We start from the raw sequence: 17,950 nt of genomic DNA, 5'->3' as shown, positions 1-17,950 counted from the left end.
CTGGGCAACTGATATGTATTAACTCTGATTCCCCCAGCATCCCTGCAAGGGAAACAGTATTACCCCATTTTATAGATGAAGGAGACATCTGATCGAGGTCACACGGTCAGTAAGCACCAGAGGCAAGACTGGAAGGCAAGTCTCTCTGTTCCTAAGACTATGCTTTCCTGGCTGTTGACAGTGACAAAGAGCACGTGCTCTTTGAGTCAGCCTCAAGGATATATATCCCAGCTGACCAGCTGTGTGGCCATGGTTAATTCATTTAAGCTTGCTGGGCCTCGACTGCCTCATCCACAAAATGGGAACAGCTGTATCTACCCAATGGGGTTGGTGAGCCAATCAATAGAGATTGTCTCATGTAAAGTGTCTGCCCTGTAAGCAGTGCTGAATAAGACATTAGCTGCCAGAACTATTACTGCTGCTCTGCTATCATTCTCACCACCCTGTGCTGCTGCCTCCCTGAAAAAAACAATATCCTAGGAGAGCAAACTGTATGATGAATAAAAACGCCAGAGACGTGCATTCGCATGGCACATTCGTGGAGCCATGAGATCCTCCCTCTTCCTGGAGTGGAGAGTTCCTGCAAGGGAGCAGTGGGTGACAAGGCTGCAGGTGGATGCAGAGCTGCACTGCACTGAAAGCTTTGAATTCCCTGGGAGACGGGCTCAATTGGGCCCAGGCAGAGACCTGCCTTCGGGGTGGTAGTCACAGAACTGTTCGCAGCCGCTGTGCCTCACATCCTCGCCCCAACACAAAAGGGGAGGATGAGTGACACCTCAAACAACTTTGGAGAGTCTAACAACAATTTTCAACTTCAAACAGGCCACACATAAAAGTTGAAGACTTTTGCTACAAACCCAGCCACTGGGAAATCACTGCCTGGCTGACATTAATTCCCCAGTCACCGTGAGGCTCTTACGGAAAATGCAACTTTTTTTATTCCAAGTCCTTTAACATTTCAATCTAGGGCATGGGCAATGTGGAGCAAATCCAGGTCAGGTCCTGCTTTAATCGCCAAACTGAGTATCAGTGTTAACTCCACAAGGAATTAAAGCCCAGAGGGGAGGGGAGGGAGCAAGGAAGGACAGCAGGAAATTGTTTAGATCCTGCTAGACTATGCTTTCTCTATGTTAGCATCAATACACAACGGGTCACTATTATCATTGTTGGTATTGGGGCTTTTTTAAAAATTTTTTTAACATTTTTTTTATTGAGTTATAGTCATTTTACAATGTTGTGTCAAATTCTGGTGTAGAGCAGTTATACATGAACATACATATATTCATGGTCACATATTTTTTCACTGTGAGCTACCATAAGATCTCGTATATATTTCCCTGTGCTATACAGTATAATCTTGTTTATCTAGTCTACATTTTGAAATCCCAGTCTATCCCTTCCCACCCCACCGCACCCTAGGCAACCACAAGTTTGTATTCTATGAGTCTGTTTCTGTTTTGTATTTATGTCCTTTTTTTTTAGATTCCACATATGAGCTATCTCATATGGTATTTTTCTTTCTCTTTCTGGCTTACTTCACTTAGAATGACATTCTCCAGGAGCATCCATATTGCTGCAAATGGCGTTATGTTGTCAGTTTTTATGGCTGAATAATATTCCATTGTATAAATATACCACTTCTTTATCCAGTCATCTGTTGATGGACATTTAGGCTGTTTCCATGTCTTGGCTATTGTAAATAGTGCTGCTATGAACACTGGGGTGCAGGTGTCATTTTGAAGTAGGAACCCTACTTTTTTTAAAAATTTTTAACCCCACATTATATTTTGATAGCATTTTGGAATCTATACAGCTGATTCGTGTATGTTATCTTCTCTGATTTAATTTGATTTGTGAGGGTGAGAGAATTCAGTTTCAGAATAACAAGGTGAGGAACAGAAGGAGCCTCTGAGATCATTCTAGTTTTGTTTCAGGATGAGCCAGCTCAGGAAGACAGCGCTGATCATGGCCCCTCTGCCAGATCATGCCAGAATCTAGAATAGCTTCCAGATCACCAGAGCTCTACACTCAAAAATTGAAACCTTTCACTGTGTATCAATTATTACAATAGTATGTGGCTCTGGGGCCGGGGGCAAAGACAAAATCCTGCTTTTGGAGGAGATTTCAGTCTAGTGGGAAAGTAATCAGCTACCTAAGTAGTTACAGCACCAGAGACCAGATGAGGCGCAGTTCACTGCAGAGTGAGACAGAAATATCAGTGCTCCGGGTTTCAGACTGGTACAAAAATTTTCAAGGAACAGATAGTTTTAGTGTTTTAGATAAACATGGCATAGACTCATTTAAAAAAAAAAAAACCACATAAGGTAGAAAAGTAGAAAAAAAAAAAGGTAGAATTTACTCAGAAGCCACTACTCAAAGATAAAATAATATTAAAATCCTACTTAACACCCTTCCAGGCATCTCTCGGTGGCCGTCTGATTTTGCACAGCTAAGAACTACAGGTACAGCTGTGGATACAGATACTCACATAGGCGGTCACACTATACGTGCTGATTTGTGGACTCACTTTTTATTTCACCACGTGACATGGACAAATGTTAGTATCGATAAAAGAGCACACCTTTTTTAGAGGCTGACTCCTATTTCATTCTGTGGATGTATCATATTTAACCAGTACACTTTTAATGGTCATCTAGGTGCTCTGTAATCATTTGGCATTAAAAAAAAATGGTGTGATGTGGATTCTTATGAGTGTATCCTGCATACTCAGGTGAATACTTCCTTAGGATAAATTCATAGAGATAGGATTGCTCTGGATGGTCCACATTGATCTATGGTACACGCTGCTGAATTGCCAGAAGGGTTACTTTTCCAATTTTAAGTCCTAGACACCCAGTTGTGATGGAGCCCTCCCTGCCTTTTGGCTCACGGTTAGCTCCCCTGATTCTGCGAGAAAGACCAAGGGAGGGAGAATGTGGAATGGGAAGCACATCATGGTCTTATGTAAGCCACACATCGTTCTTGAGAAGCTGGGATCAACCTGTCCCCTTCCTGTATGACGACTAGGAAGCTCAGAAGCTGGGTACATTTCTCAAAGAAAGAGACAAGTCCAGCACTGAAACCTGGGCATTCATAGGGCCACAAAATGTCCTGCGCACCTGCAGGATGAGTAATGAAAGTGGAAAGATGACAAGCTTCATCTCCTTTGACTGTCTGCTCTCAGCTCCACCGTCCCTTTGTCCAATTCCTATAACACTCATCAGAAACCAGTACAAAGGATGGGGGCTGGGCCAACCCTCCCTCCACAAACGTCAGCACCTGCTCGGGGCTCCTAAGTTTGACCTTTATCTTCCCCATGGGGCTGACTTTTTCCTGAGTTTAGGTCTGAGAAACAAGTGAGTTTCCTGCTTCACCAAGATCTTAAAATAGGAAAGATCAGCCAGAAGCTACGAGGGGAAGCTGGCCAAAGTGTATGTTTGCTGGAAATAAAACTGGGAGGCCCTCCACGGCCAAGGGGAATGGACTCGGGGGCATTCCTCCACCATCTGTTTCAGTCCCCAATGTGCCTTGATAGATGGTTTTCACTGATTACCCATTACTCACCTCATCTCTCTCCCTGGGCTCTGTTCCTTGAAATATGGTTCTCTCATTTGAATAGCAATGACTAAAAGCATTGGAACTTACTTAAATACATTCTAAAGGCATTAAATTGGGAACACACAATTCAGCAATGTACCAATTGCCAAAGTCTAGTAAAAGTTGAAGTGATTAAAACAATTTAATGCATGAAACACGCATTCAGGAAGGCAGAGAGTAAGTTTTTCCAGTGCAACGTCAGCCCGGTGGTTGATATTTCAGAAGAAGTGGGTGGAGGCCATTGCCAAGAGAAAGTGAAATAATTGATGAAGACCCAAAGGAAAATGCCCTTGATCTTGAAGTTATTACTTCATTTCACAAAATACCTTAAAAGTCAATGACAGACTATAAAGTCAGAAAGTCAATTGGATTTTTTTCTCCACTTTGGATACAATTCCAATATGTGCATATAAACATGTCAGACAATCCTCTTGGAAAAAAAAACAAAACTATAGCTTGGGGTCTGGGTCATGTTTCCAAATAGCCTTATTATTCCTGTTATGAAGTGGACACTCAGGTATTTGGCTCAGGACTTTAATCCACACCCAAGTGACTGTGTGATTTATAACTTGCCATCTACATTCTCATAGCTGCTTGGTCAGTTTTAAAGCCTTAAACCAGGCTTGTTTACTCCAACAGGAAAACAAAAATACACACACACACACTCAGCAAATTCATGTCATAGACTAACCATCATCTCAAAGTGGCTTTGCCCTGGAGCCAGTCTCCTTACAGCTCCCACCCCACCCCGCTGCCTGCCTGCCTTCTTTCCTTCTTTGCTCTCTCTCTTCCTTTTTTTTCTCTCTCTTCTTTCTTTTTTGCTTCCTTCCCTTTATTTTTCTTCTTCTTTTGGCTCTTTCCTTCTCCTGCCCTTCTGTTTCTCCTCCTCTCTTTTCCTTTTGATATCCAAATCAGAGAAATAAATGATTGACCTCATCTCGCCTTATTTCAAATGATTTTATCCTCTTTTGTTTTGTAAATAATGCTGAATATCTTGGAGAAAATGTTTCCTGTTTGACGATACTGATCCTGTTGCTTTCGGCTTCTTGTTAGGCCAGAATTAGCTCCTCAGCAGCTGAAACCACAGGGCATCAAGAAGCCCCAAACTGAAATTAAACTCTTGTGTATTTCTCCAAACAGAAAAAAACAAAATCCAATCGTTTAGATATAAATAAAAAAGGACTTATTAAGCTCCCAGGATGATGGGCCTAGTAACTCATGCTGGGATTATACCTATAGGCAAGACAGAGATGACTCCTGACTTCACTGAGCTTAGAATCCAGTTGATCAATACTTTCCCTGAGAATCAGTGATGTGGATATGGTCTGTTACAACCTCAGACATTTATTTTTCCCTGTATGTCACCACAGGGCCCACAGGGATTGACACCATCTGTAGCTTAAGAGGGCAGACCCTGTTTGGCCTAAATCAATGCCTACCTCACTCCTATTACTACAGTTATTGTATCAGAGAAGGGCACGTGAACTGTGTTGTTCCAGTCAGACTGAGGACTCTTCGTTAATGACCGAGGAAGGAGAACTAATTCATCTCTCTTTCTGTCCCCCTTCACTGCCCCCTGCCCCACTCCTGCTGGACATGAATGAGGAAGCCACCAGCCATCTTATGGCCATGAAATGGCAGACCTACACGGAACATGGAAAGCAAAATGGAGAAGAGAAGAAATTAGGTCCTTGAGAACATGAGTAAGCTACTGGATCAAACCCCACCTGAAGGTCCTTGACTTTTAACTACTCCCCATCCCAGTTATAGTTGGGTTTTCTACGACTCAGAGATACAAGAATACCAATACACACGGTGATGTCTTATTTATTCAATAACTCTGAGAAATAAAATACTGTCTTCACATAAATGTTCCACCTGATTGAAACCTGACACATTATATATCAAGTCTATTTGATTTAAACTGCTTTTGATGAGAATTATTATAAATTATTTTATACATCTCAGTACCTTAAGAATTACACCAAACAGAGGGTGTGCTAGTGCTCTTACAACACTAAACATCTCCACGTTCCCATGGTGCTGCAACCCTCCACAAACCACTGGTGTAGACTGGATGGTTGTCCACATGCTAAGTATTTCTGAATACTGTCCTTTTTAAAAAGCTGCTTTCTATAATTTTGCAGTTATCAATCATAATTTCCAGCTTCTGTTTTGTGTGAAGATCACCATGCCAGTCTGGAATAGCTTTCCTTCCCTGTAATTTATTGCTTATAAATCTGTTATAAGCTAGGAAACCGAATAACCAAAACTGTTAGAATTGTGGCTAAGAGTGAACGGACACTAAATACATGCCTTGAGGGTTGTGGGGAACAACCTGCTGTAAATCACTGGTTCCTAATCCTGTTGCTGGAACTCTAAGGTTCCACATGAAAACCTCAGAAGCCCCAGAGAGAGGATAAGAAGTCATGCGGCTGTGAATTCTTGGAACTCCCAAACCCTGCGCCAATCAGTACATCTCCATTTTTACATATTACAAAACAGATAAATAGGGTTCTGGGAAAGACTTTGGGGAAAAAAAAAAGGATTCAACTGTTTAGGAACAAAAATGAAAGCTTCCTGTATACCAGTTTATATGACAGATGACCATTCTACTTGTTCTTGACAGGTAAAACACTTTCTACAGTAGATAAATTCTTATATGTGGAAACTTACCTGGACAGTTCCAATGAGGGCAAGAGATATAAGGATTACAACCTCGGCCTTGTTGACACCAATGGCTTAATTTAGCTTTACAAATATTGCTTATTCAAATCTCACCATCAAAATTCATCTTCACAAGGTCAGTCTATCTACCTACCAATAGAACCCAAGCCTGTCTTGTTCCATTAAAACTAAGATGCCATCAGTTGTAAGATATACCATTACTGTAGGAGAAAAGAAGGGAGGGAGAGAGAGAGAGAAAGAAAGAGAAAAAGAAAAAGAAAAGGAAAGGAAAGAGGAAAGGAAAGGAGAAAAGAAAAGAGAAGAAAAGAAAAGAAAAGAAAAGAAAAGGGAAGAAAAGGAAAGGGAAGAAAAGGAAAGGAAAGAAAAAAGAAAAGAAAAAAGAAAAGAAAACGGATGAACTGCAATTACACCATAAACCACACTGCTTCACATGCAACAGTTCTGTGGCATCTTTGGCCCATTTCTACCTTGTTTTAGGCCCCAGAAATTCTCTGACTCTGCAGTGTGGAATACCAGCTTTGATACCTGCACACCTGCAACAAAAGATGTGCCAAGGTCACCTCTGTTGCCGTGGGGCAACCCACAACCAACAGTCAACAATGTCCTCAGGCAGGTGATTCTGAGCAACATTTTACACGAGTCTCCACAGGAAGTCCAGCATGAATCACTAGTCACCTGCAGCTCTGGTCCTTCAACAACACCACTTTGCATTGACATTCTCTCCTTCCCTGTTCACTCGCCCACTGCTGCCCTTGGAGACCCACTTCCTCAGCTGCTACAAAAAGCAATCCTCAGGTATGCACTATGACTAACAAGACACAACCCAATTTCTGAGACGTTAAGTTGTGAAAATATTTTCTTCTTAGAATCCACTTTCCTGCCTTCTTTTGGATCCCTTAAGTATGTTTATATTCAGTATTTTCTCCTCTATTAGCTTTTTAGTTACATATTCTATTATTTTTAGTAATAGTTCTAAAGATTTCAGTATGTAACCCTGAATTTAAGAGTCTATTGCTAAGTTAGTACTTTTTCCACTTCCTAAATAACAAAAGAAACATTAGTTTCATTACTTTTTTTTTTTTGCTTTCATGCTTTGTGCAATTGTCATATTCTTTTACTTCTATGAAGTCATAAATTCTGCAAGGCAGTTTTATTGTTGCTTTAAATAGGATAGTATCTGTTTCTATTTATTCATCTATTTACTGGTTTTTTGGTTGTTGTTTTTGTTTTGTTTAACATTTTTTATTGATTTATAATCATTTTCCAATGTTGTGTCAAATTCCAGTGTAGAGCACAATTTTTCAGTTATACATGAACATATATATATTCATTGTCACATTCTTTTTTGCTGTGAGCTACCACAAGATCTTGTATATATTTCCCTGTGCTATACAGTATAATCTTGTTTTATCTATTATACAATTTTGAAATCCCAGTCTATCTCTTCCCACCCTCCGCCTCCTAGGCAACCACAAGTTTGTATTCTACGTTTATGAGTCTGTTTTCTGTTTTGTATTTATGTTTTATTTGTGGTTTTTTTTCAGATCTCATATGGTATTTTTCTTTCTCTTTCTGGCTTACTTCACTTAGAATGACATTCTCCAGGAGCATCCATGTTGCTGCAAATGGCCATATGTTGTCAGTTTTTATGGCTGAATAGTATTCCATCATATAAATATACCACCTTTTCTTTATCCAGTCATCTGTTGATGGACATTTAGGCTGTTTCCATGTCTTGGCTATTGTAAATAGTGCTGCTATGAACATTGGGATACAGTATGGAGATTCCTCAAAAGACTAGGAATAGACTTACCATATGACCCAGGAATCCCGCTCCTGGGCACATATCCAGAAGGAACCCTATTTACTATTTATGGTGGTCTTGATTTGTTCCTGCTTCCACTAGGGCTCATTTTTCTCCAGTCTGAAGCATTTCCTCCAGTATTTCTTGGAATGCTTCCTTGCTTGAATGAATTCTCTCCTATTTTGTTTGTCTAAAAACATCTTTTTCATCATTCATTATAGAAGAGTATTTTTACTGCGTATAGAAATATAGATTGGCAATTTTTTTCCTTTCATCACTTTATTGATGCAACCCCATTGTCTTTTGGCTCCAACAATACCTAGTAGAAAGTTATTGTTTCTTTGTTGAAGGTAAAAGGTCTTTTTCTTCTGGCTGTAAGATTTTTTTCCTCTGTCCTTTGATTTTTGACAGTTTAGATAAGATGTACCTATGTAGTATGCTTTGCTTTGATCTTCTTAAAGTGCATCAAGCTTCTTGAATCTGTGAGTTAATAGTTATTACCAATTTTGAAAATTCTTGACTATTTTCCACTAAAATGTTTGCTTCTGCCTCACTTTATTCTTTCCTTCTGGAATTCTAACTACATGTATTATATTTTGTTTGTTTTTTCCCACATGGCTCTTATTCTTTCCATTATTTTTTCTCTTTATGTTTCAATTTAGAGATCACCCATTAACCAGTTTTTGAGTTTACTAATTATGCCATCTGCTATACCCAGACTCCTGTTTGAATATTGTTTTGCAGTTCTGGAATGTCCATTTGATTCCTTTTACATGCTACAATTCTTCATAGAAACTCTAAAATTTTTCATTTTTTTTCATCCATCTTGTCAACTTCCCCTTGATTTTCTTTAGTATAAAATCATAGTCATTTTAAACTCCTTATTTGCAAATTCCAACACTTTATCTGCAGATCTGTTTCTATTAGTCTTTTTTTCCCCTTGATTATTGCTCAAATTTTCCTGTCTCTTTTGTGTCTAGTAATTTTTACTCTATGCTGAACATTGAGATAAAAGAACCACAGAATCTTCATAGGATATTTTCTACCAGTAGGGGTTCTTCCTTCCTGTTAGAGATGGTGGAGGAGTTGATCACTATACTCCCATCAGGAATTGACTGGATTTTGATTGGGTTGCATTTTTAGTAAGATTTATCCCATCTTTGGTTCCTCAGGCATGGCCCTCCCTGGCTTTTGTTTGGGAACCTTAATGTCTCAATCTCCTCAACTCTTGAGAGTGTAAACCTGCATATTTCAAATTTAATTCTTGAGCTGCACACCTTACAGAAGCTACATATTTGGCAAATGTCTTGAGGAAGAGATTAGCTGTGTACTTTTTGTAGGCTCCCCGCACCCCCATAGTGGGACTTTTTCTCCTAAACACCTAGGGTGCCCAATTCATTCAGGTTTGCCTAGAATTCTACTTGTTTTAAAACTTAAAGGTCCACATTCTAGGAAACCCCCGAGTCCCAGACAGACTAAGACAATTGGTCACACTCTAAGCACTGCAAAACTGTGGGACTTTTCACTTCTGCTGTTTCATCCAGCGCCCCTACCCGCCCGCATCTCCCACATCCTCCTAGAACTCAGCAAGTTTCCCCTGTGTTTGGGGCTCCTCTATTTTCCAGTTTATCATGCCTGCTCTTGATTGCTGAAACCTCTGCTAATTTATCTTTCCTCCATAAAATCCCTCAATTTGACCTAAATCCAATCCTCAGGCCAATCTTAGAATTTGCAAATGCCTTGGCAGTTAAGAAAACTGCCAAGGACCATTACATTTCCTATACATCTCTAGAATTTTAGTTTATCTAGTTGCTTCTATAGCTGTCTTTTGTTCTCAAAAGTTGATTTTTGTAATTTAGCCTTTTTTTCCCCTGCATTATTACAATGGCAGTTTTTACCTGCCATATCCCATTACAGCCAACCCTGAAGCAAGAGTCCATATCTTACTGTGTAAACTTGCGAACTACCTCTACTTCATAAAGGGATCAGGGAGGTGAAATGAGTTTCACAAGACCACGGCACTTGTAAGAGTCTAGCTGGAATCCCCAACTGTCAAGCTCCAGGGCTTTTATTCTATAAACTATAATAATAGCCTTTTAAAAACTAGGAAACTGAGGTTTAAAAACCTTAACTGATTTGCCCAAGGCCTCAAGGAAAGATAGAGTCCACAGCCAGGATTAAACCTCACGAGATCCTGACCCTTGGTCCAGAGCTCCTTTCAGAGACATATAAGAGGACATCGGCGTCACGTACACATGAAGAAACTGGTAATACTCTAGATATAACTATTATACAAAGGAAAAATACATGCAATACATTTCACACATCATTCATTGCTATCCTGTACATGCAGAACTACACTCATTTATACTGTGCATACATTGTCACATTTCATCCAAGGGCTGATACCACATAAACATAAATTTGACAAAACTTCTGCTAAAAATGTTTTTTTTAAATCCATAAAAAATACAGCCTTCAAGTATGCTAGTTGCAATGCCTTTTTTTTTTTTTTCCAGGTGGGATTGCTTTTCCTAATAAAATATTATAAGGGAGGTGGAACTCTTCTAAAGTGGTTACTAAGAATGCTGGTTGGCAATGGTGGTGGTGGGGAAGTGAGGGAAGCTCTTAAGGGTTCTTTAAGAGTCTCATTTCTTTCAATTAGGCTGATTCGGTTCTTTCCCTGAGAGTCTCCTTTTCCCTCCAATAAAGGAAATATCACTATAGTAACTAAGGAAACGACTCCTTTTTTTGTGGAGGTAGAGCAAGATGGTGCCAAAATGATAGAATCTGAGTAAGACGGAAAATAACCACCTGCCTCCACATCTCTCTCCTGTTGGCTTGTTCTGTTCTCTGAAGTGCCCACTATTAGGGCTTCTCCTTTGGACGAAAGTGTTATGTTGGTTAAGGCCTGTTAACATGGAAATCTTTCCTAGGATGGAAGGAGGAAGTGGGTACATGAATAGGGTTGCACCGTACAGCAGAGGTCAAGTTGGGGGTAGGGAGCCTAGCAAGGAGATCCTGACGAACCAAGGATCAGTACTGTCAGCCAAAGTAACACCGAGACCCTGCAGAGCAGGGATGCCTGCTTCTCCCCAGCTCCTGCCCTGCATCTGTTGCCCTGGTGGGGTCCCTAAAGGAAAACCTAGCCTTGGGCTGTTTGTCTTTATGCCTGATGGCACATCACAGCCCAGCTACCCAGAAATTGCAGGAGTCACTCACATTTGTTGTTTAGATTGACCACAACCATGCACTGTGTTAGGAACTAGGGACTCAAAGATGAATAAGGCCATCTAGTTAGGGATTCAGATTCACATCACACCGTCTATTCATTTCTTCAACAAATCTTTATGGGGTACCAACTACATGATAGGCATTGTTTCAGGAGCTGGGACTACAGGAAAGAAAATGACAAGCATGAGTAATTTTCAAAAGCTTCTATGTCTAGGAATGGTGGAGAATACATGTTGGCCGAAAAAGAAAAAAGAAAAAGAAAAAGAAAAAAACACACAGAAACAAAGAAGCCAAATACACTCAACAAAATACATTCATCTACTATGCATTTAATCCGTCACAGATTTTTCTCTGAATCTGATGATCTCCTCAGAGTATATCTAAAACCTCAGCAGAGAAGTGAAGAGAAATTTGCATGCCTATGAATACCGTCCATCCAAATCAATGTGTGACAATGTCCCTGTTTCTCCAGGTGAGCCCCAAATACCTCAGGAGCTTTGCACAGACACCAGAAATCTGGCTGCGTATTCCCAGGTTGGTGCCATTCAGTCTCTCACCTAACGTGGTTCCAATGCAGTTCTCACAACAGAGACAGAGACAGAGAAGCTACATGGAGGAAGGAGCAAGCCGCAGGGGTTGGAGAGAAGAAAGTGATGCCAACAGCTGAGGCAGGAGAGTGAGCAGTGCTTGACGAATTGCTGGGCACTTGAAAGCCTCCCTGGCCTCTGAGAAACTTCACCAAAATTCTCATCTTCAGACACACGCAATACACAAGACACCCGTGAAGGTCAGGATACCCTCCAGGCTCGTGACAGAAGGGACCCTGTCTCCCTGCTGGTCCCTAGCCTGACACTGCTCATGAGGAACTAACCAGCAGCCATCAAAGACCAGCTCCAACGTGTCCCTTCTGTATGACTGGGACTGCTGGGAGGTGGTGAACTTCGTTTTCTTATGTTTTTGTGGCTTCTGAGTGTTGAGCCAATGAATGGTAAATATCAAGTCCTTGACTTTCTCAGACCTGTGGGACTGGTGTCGAAAAAAATAAAAGGGCCCTCAACAGTTTTATGCTCCTTTCTTAAGTTGACCTCTCCTCTCTGTTTGGAGTTCTATTGCCTGGTGTACAGAGAAGTAATAAAACACGGCAGAGCACAGTACAAGGTTACGATGTCACACATCCACATCAGGGTGTATTATGAAATGGTTCTGTGAGACTCAGAATCAGCCTCAAACCCGAGTCCCTGGGTCTTCTTCTTCTGCTTAAATTATTACCCTAACATTTTGTAAATTGATGCCATCTGCCCTAGAAGTATGATTTATAATGCAGTCCCTGGCATCAAACTGTTTCAGTTGATGTCCCAGCTAAACAATTGAATGTGTGTGATCCTGCAGACATCGCTTCACCCTCGGTTTCTTCATCTGTAAAATGGAAAGCAATAATAATGCCTATCTCATAGGGTTGCTTTAAGGATTAAATAGGAATGAGCTTTAAAACTCTTAGCACGGGGCCTACCAAATAGTAAACATTAAGGCATGTTTGCTGCTATATTTATCTATGTACACACACACACACACACGCGCGCGTGGCTATATCCTGCAGGGGAGAAGCTCAAGGAGTTTGACCAAAAGCTTGAGTAATACATGGACACACATATGTATGACTGTGTGTGTGTGCGCGCGCATGCATGAATACCACCAAACAAAGCATGCCCTGGGGTGAGGTAAACCACTGGCATCTGGGCCAAGGGAAGCCAGCTAAACTAAGCAGCAGCAGGTCTATGAATTTCTTCTCTGCTTCTGCCTAAATCTCTGTGTCTTTTGCCCACTAGAATGTAACTTATTTCACCTAATTTATATGATGTGCCTTTACCTCGGACATACATTTCTCTCTTCCAGAGCACATCACGGTATCTCCTCTGATGACGGCACACACTCTTTCCTGCTCACTCCCCCGTACCCTCTCCATGCCCGGCACCCCCTGGTCACACACTCCTAGTGCTGACCCTCCCACAAGCTCACTGGGGTTCTGTGTCTGCTGAGTCCCCAGCAAAACGAGGAAGCCCAGTGGGCTCTCAGCTTTGCCCCGGCTCTGTGCTCCCCCACGCCCCCCTCCGCTTCCTCCCCTGTTCTTCGCACAGCATCCCATGTACCACCCTGTGTACACATCTGTCATCAACTTCTTCGGTCTCACAATTGTTCTGTTTTTTTTTTTTTTTCCCTCAGTAAACTTGTGGTTCATTATAAAATTAGCATTCCCTAAACCCACAAGCATGCACTTCCATGCGAACACCCACATATCCACACACGTGCAGAACTTTACATTAGAGAGAGAACAGCCAGAAACAGTATACAGTCAACAAGGGAAGAATCACAAACATTTAAAAAAAAAAAAATTCCACGCTGTGGGATCAACACAAAGGTGAAGCTGAATCAGAAAGTAGTGGTTTTAATGTTTCTTTTGATCACAGACCCCTTTGAAGATATTATGAAAGTTACGAATACCTAGTCTTCAGGAAATGCACACAGGGACGAGACTTTGCATATAATTTCAGTGGAGAAGGGTGAGTGTAGGTCCCTTATGTCTTTAGACCCCAGGTTAAGAGTCTCTGCTGTAGAGAGAAGCATCGGGTGCTACAGTAGGTAAATAAGTAAGTAAAGAATTAAAAATAAGTAAATAAATAAACAGTACCACTTACTGAGTCCCTACCGCATACCAAGAATTTCACATGCAATGTCTCTGCTTTTCTAAATATCCCTGCACTTTAGATACTACTGTTCCCATTTTGCAAATGAAGAAACAAGGGGTCAAAGAAATGAAACAAATTTATCTCAAAGCCATTCATCTGGTAAATAACAGAGCAGGGATTTGGTTTAATTCATGGCCCTCCCCACTAGTCCACCCTGCCCTCTGGTCTTTGCACCTCAAACGGACTATCAAGGTTGGCACCATCAACTATCTAAGCCTCCTTTACACTGAGTGGCATCACAGTGAGGCCCCTGAGCATTTACAGAACTGATTCAAATTATAAGCCTTGGTTCGATGCCAAAAGGATGACTAGAATTAGCTGCGGATGATTCCATAGTCACCGCAGTCATCAGCTCTGACATGCCACTCAGAACGCAGTTGTATAGTGTCTCCAGAGCATTCTAGACAACGCAATCCCCATGCACCAAATCCTCCACATAATTTATGCAGAAAACAGTCCTGCATCTTGGTTTGAGTTTTCCAGAGACTTGTCTCAACAGAGCTGGAAAGCTTTGATGCAGTGATTAATCTTCAATGCCCATTGTCTTTCTAAAAAAGAGCACGTACACGTGTAGACCGACACACCTTTGAAGCTGTCACCTTGTGAGCATTCTGACATGTAATGACCACAGGATCCATCTTCTGACTATTTCTACTGGAGGAAGGAAATTTACACACTGGGAAAATATGTTGCCCTTTGCTTTGTTTCCTTTCCTTCTTGGGGAGAGTTATTCATGTGTCTTGAATACAATAAGAAATAGCACACGCTACTCTCAGGATGTTCTCAGAAACACTATTTTGAGCTTTTATTCTCATAGCTGGATTCCACTGTAATTCTCACATGGCAGGAGTAAACTATGAATAGGATGCTAACATTTTTTTTTTCTAATAGACCTCAGAGAAGTTTCCTTTGCCATGTGAGTGAAGGGCAGATTGGATCCTGACATGACACATCGATTTAGTTTCCAAAACAGTAACTTCACTAAATAAATCATTTCAGCGCTTGATTGTTATTTATACATGCAAATCTGGTTTTCATTTGTTGGACCCGGACAGGAGGAAAGCTAATAATCTCATCAAAAGCTGAATATTTTCCATTTTGGAAACGGCGCAAAGTTCATAATCACATGACCTGAACTCTGCCATGGGCGGGTAAAGCAAACACTCCCCTAATACGTCCTGCAGACACACGGCGCTGACCTGGGAGGACTCTGGGGACGGTACAAAGCATGAGTCTCAGCTCAGGCCAGAGACTCCTTGGCCTGCCTCCTAGCACCATGTTATCTGTTTCCAGAGGTGATAAACTTGGGGAAGAAAGAGGGAAACGGTGAAGACAAACACAGATTAAAATCTTGAGCAATTAACCAGTAGCATGAGCTTCAAAATAAATTAAAGAAACTGATCTTATAAATTGGGCTCCTCGCAGAGTGAGAAACCTGATCGTATCTGGAAGAGATTCCAATTTCATAAGCAGGGATATACGAGCTCTAAGAAGACACATCTATCTCTAATAGTCTCCGCACGGGCGTGAAAAGTCCACTAGAAATTCCTCATTTTAGGCACTGTCTTCTCTTCTCAAATTCTCCTTAATGTGCAAAGAAATAGCAGGTCCACGTGTCTTTGGTGGCAGGATGGGTTCTCTGGTCTCTTCCTTTCCTGAGATTCTCCCTATCTCACTTTTGGTGGGAGGGAGGTCTTCTAACACAACAATGCCTCAGTCACACTACGAGGGAGCAAGGGAGACGCTTGTGAGCTTGTTGGTATACGCTGTACCCTGAGAACAAACGGAATATTGAACGAAAGCTTGGCAAAAAGGGATCTCTGGGTTCATTCCTAACAGGGGACAGCCAGGCTGTGTTAATTCTTCCACTGTCATCATCCCTCTGGTCTGTTAGTCCTCATGCCTTCATGGTGCACATCTACCTGAGATTCCGTGGGCAGGAGGGGATTTGAGGATCCAGAGCAAACCAGCCTTGTTGGCTCAAAGAAAAAAAGATACTGACCTGAAAGGGGACTGTCTCGATGACAAAGGATACAGGGATGTGGCTGGGAACCTGGGAGGGTGTAAAAAAAGGTTGGAGGGACTGAGGGAGGTCAAAGAACACCCAGGGGCCCAGGGAAGGCAACTTGAGAGAAGGAGGAAAGATACTTTTGTACCCCACCCACCCCAATGCCAAGCACACCTATCATTGGCCGTAACATTCTCTCTATCCTGTTAGTCGACCCCCGCCCCCGACACGCCTGCCACCATTACAGGGCACACCAGCCGCATTACTTACTGCCTCACATGGCTTCTCCTCCCAGACTCTCACCTGACAGGTGGAAGCTCAGAAAAGAGAAAAGGAGGAAGAGGGGGCCCTAGGGTGGGGGTGTGAAGGAAGCTGACATTCTTTCTCTAAACCAAACTTTGGCCCAGGGCTGGTCGCATTTGGAAATTTGAGCAAAGATCCTCCTTTTGCAGAAAAGGAAGGTTTCCGCCCCCCCCCACCACCCCGGCCCCGTCTTCCTGGAAAATTCCTTAGTGGGCCGATTCCAGGCTTTCAGGGCAACTTTCCAAATGTGGAAAACATGTCAGACATTAGACTGTGTAACTGTGGCTTCCAGGTACGCACAAAGCTTCCAGGTTTGTGAGGGGACCTGTGAGGCTACGTGGTCCCAGCATGGAGAGCGTTTGGGTTTCAGAGGGCAGCTTTGGTGCCAAGACCAAGGATGGGGGGATGCTGGAGGCCCCCTTTGGCAGTGAGATTTGGGATTTCAGAGCAGCGTCCTCTCGCCTTCCTTGCATTTGTGTGGTCTTTCCCTGCTTGATTTTTAGATTGCTACTTTCAGTTTAATTTGTTCCAGTTCTAAGCGGATTATGCTTTTAGTACCATCCTTGTGATGATTAATGTGTACTAACTGTTTTACCTTTGAATTGAGACTCTTTGGGGCTGTCTAGGCAAAATCTCCGTTTGGTAGGAGGCAGGGCTGATGAGCAGGAATCCCCGGGGGACCTCCACACTGCTTCAGGTTGATGTAAGGAGAGAGATTAAAGAACGTGTGGAAAGGAGCTTCCTTTCTGATTGTGCCCCAGTGGAAATCATGTTGTCCCACATGTTGTATTAACTATTCTGGTGGCTTAAAAAAATAGAATCAGTCTGAGCAGTTAAAGAGGCCCTAATGAGAGCCTTTACTGCTATGGGGCTTGCTTCTGTCACATTATAGGAAGCAAGGCTGTGATTTGCCATCTCTATGGCCTGGCTCAGCCAGGTGGCCTAATGAGCAATGTAAACCAAAGCCCCTTCTGTCCACTGAATCTCAGGGAGATGTGCGCCATCAAGGCACAAGGAGCAGAAGACCAGAGGGACAATGACAGTGGCAGAATAACACAGCCCGGGATGTCCCCTGCTAGGAATAAACCCAGAGATCCCTTTCCTCCAAGCTTTGGTCCAAGCTTCATGTCCGTACAGACAATAAGTGGCAAATAGCCTTCTGAATTTTCCGAAGGCATATTTAAGTTCATTTCAAAGATCCTCAAGTTTCATTCCATGAACATTTCCTAAAATTGTCCCCACTGTTCATATGACCTGCTCCCACTGAGGAAAAGGAAGAAGAGGAGGAAGAAAGGGAGAGAAAAAGAGAGAAAGGAAAAAAAGGGAAAGATGAGCAATTTTGCAGTTTCGTAAGGTTCTATTGTAACAGTGTAATTATAATTTTGGTTGTCACTCAGACACGTTGAATGACATTTTCCAGCCAGTCGCTTCTGAAGCTGGCAGCATGGCAGGAATACCCGGCGACTTTGTAAAAAGTAAGTCCCTGGGCCCCAAACCCACTCCCCGTCCCCCATCCAACCCTGTCTCCCAAGAGAGGCATAGTGTAGGACCGAAGAAATTAAATCTGTTTTT

At 42.1% G+C, this 17,950-nt stretch overlaps 1 protein-coding gene across 3 annotated transcripts in view; it reads right to left on the bottom strand.

The window, feature by feature from the left end:
• LSM11 (LSM11, U7 small nuclear RNA associated) overlaps positions 1-17,950 on the bottom strand; it is a 770,662-nt gene that overhangs the window by 161,178 nt on the left and 591,534 nt on the right. The window lies entirely within an intron of this gene.

The sequence above is a fragment of the Camelus bactrianus genome, chromosome 3, assembly GCF_048773025.1.
Source record: "Camelus bactrianus isolate YW-2024 breed Bactrian camel chromosome 3, ASM4877302v1, whole genome shotgun sequence".
NCBI lineage: Eukaryota > Metazoa > Chordata > Mammalia > Artiodactyla > Camelidae > Camelus > Camelus bactrianus.
Note: the sequence above shows the minus strand (reverse complement) of the source record. Positions and strands in the feature narration are given on the sequence as shown.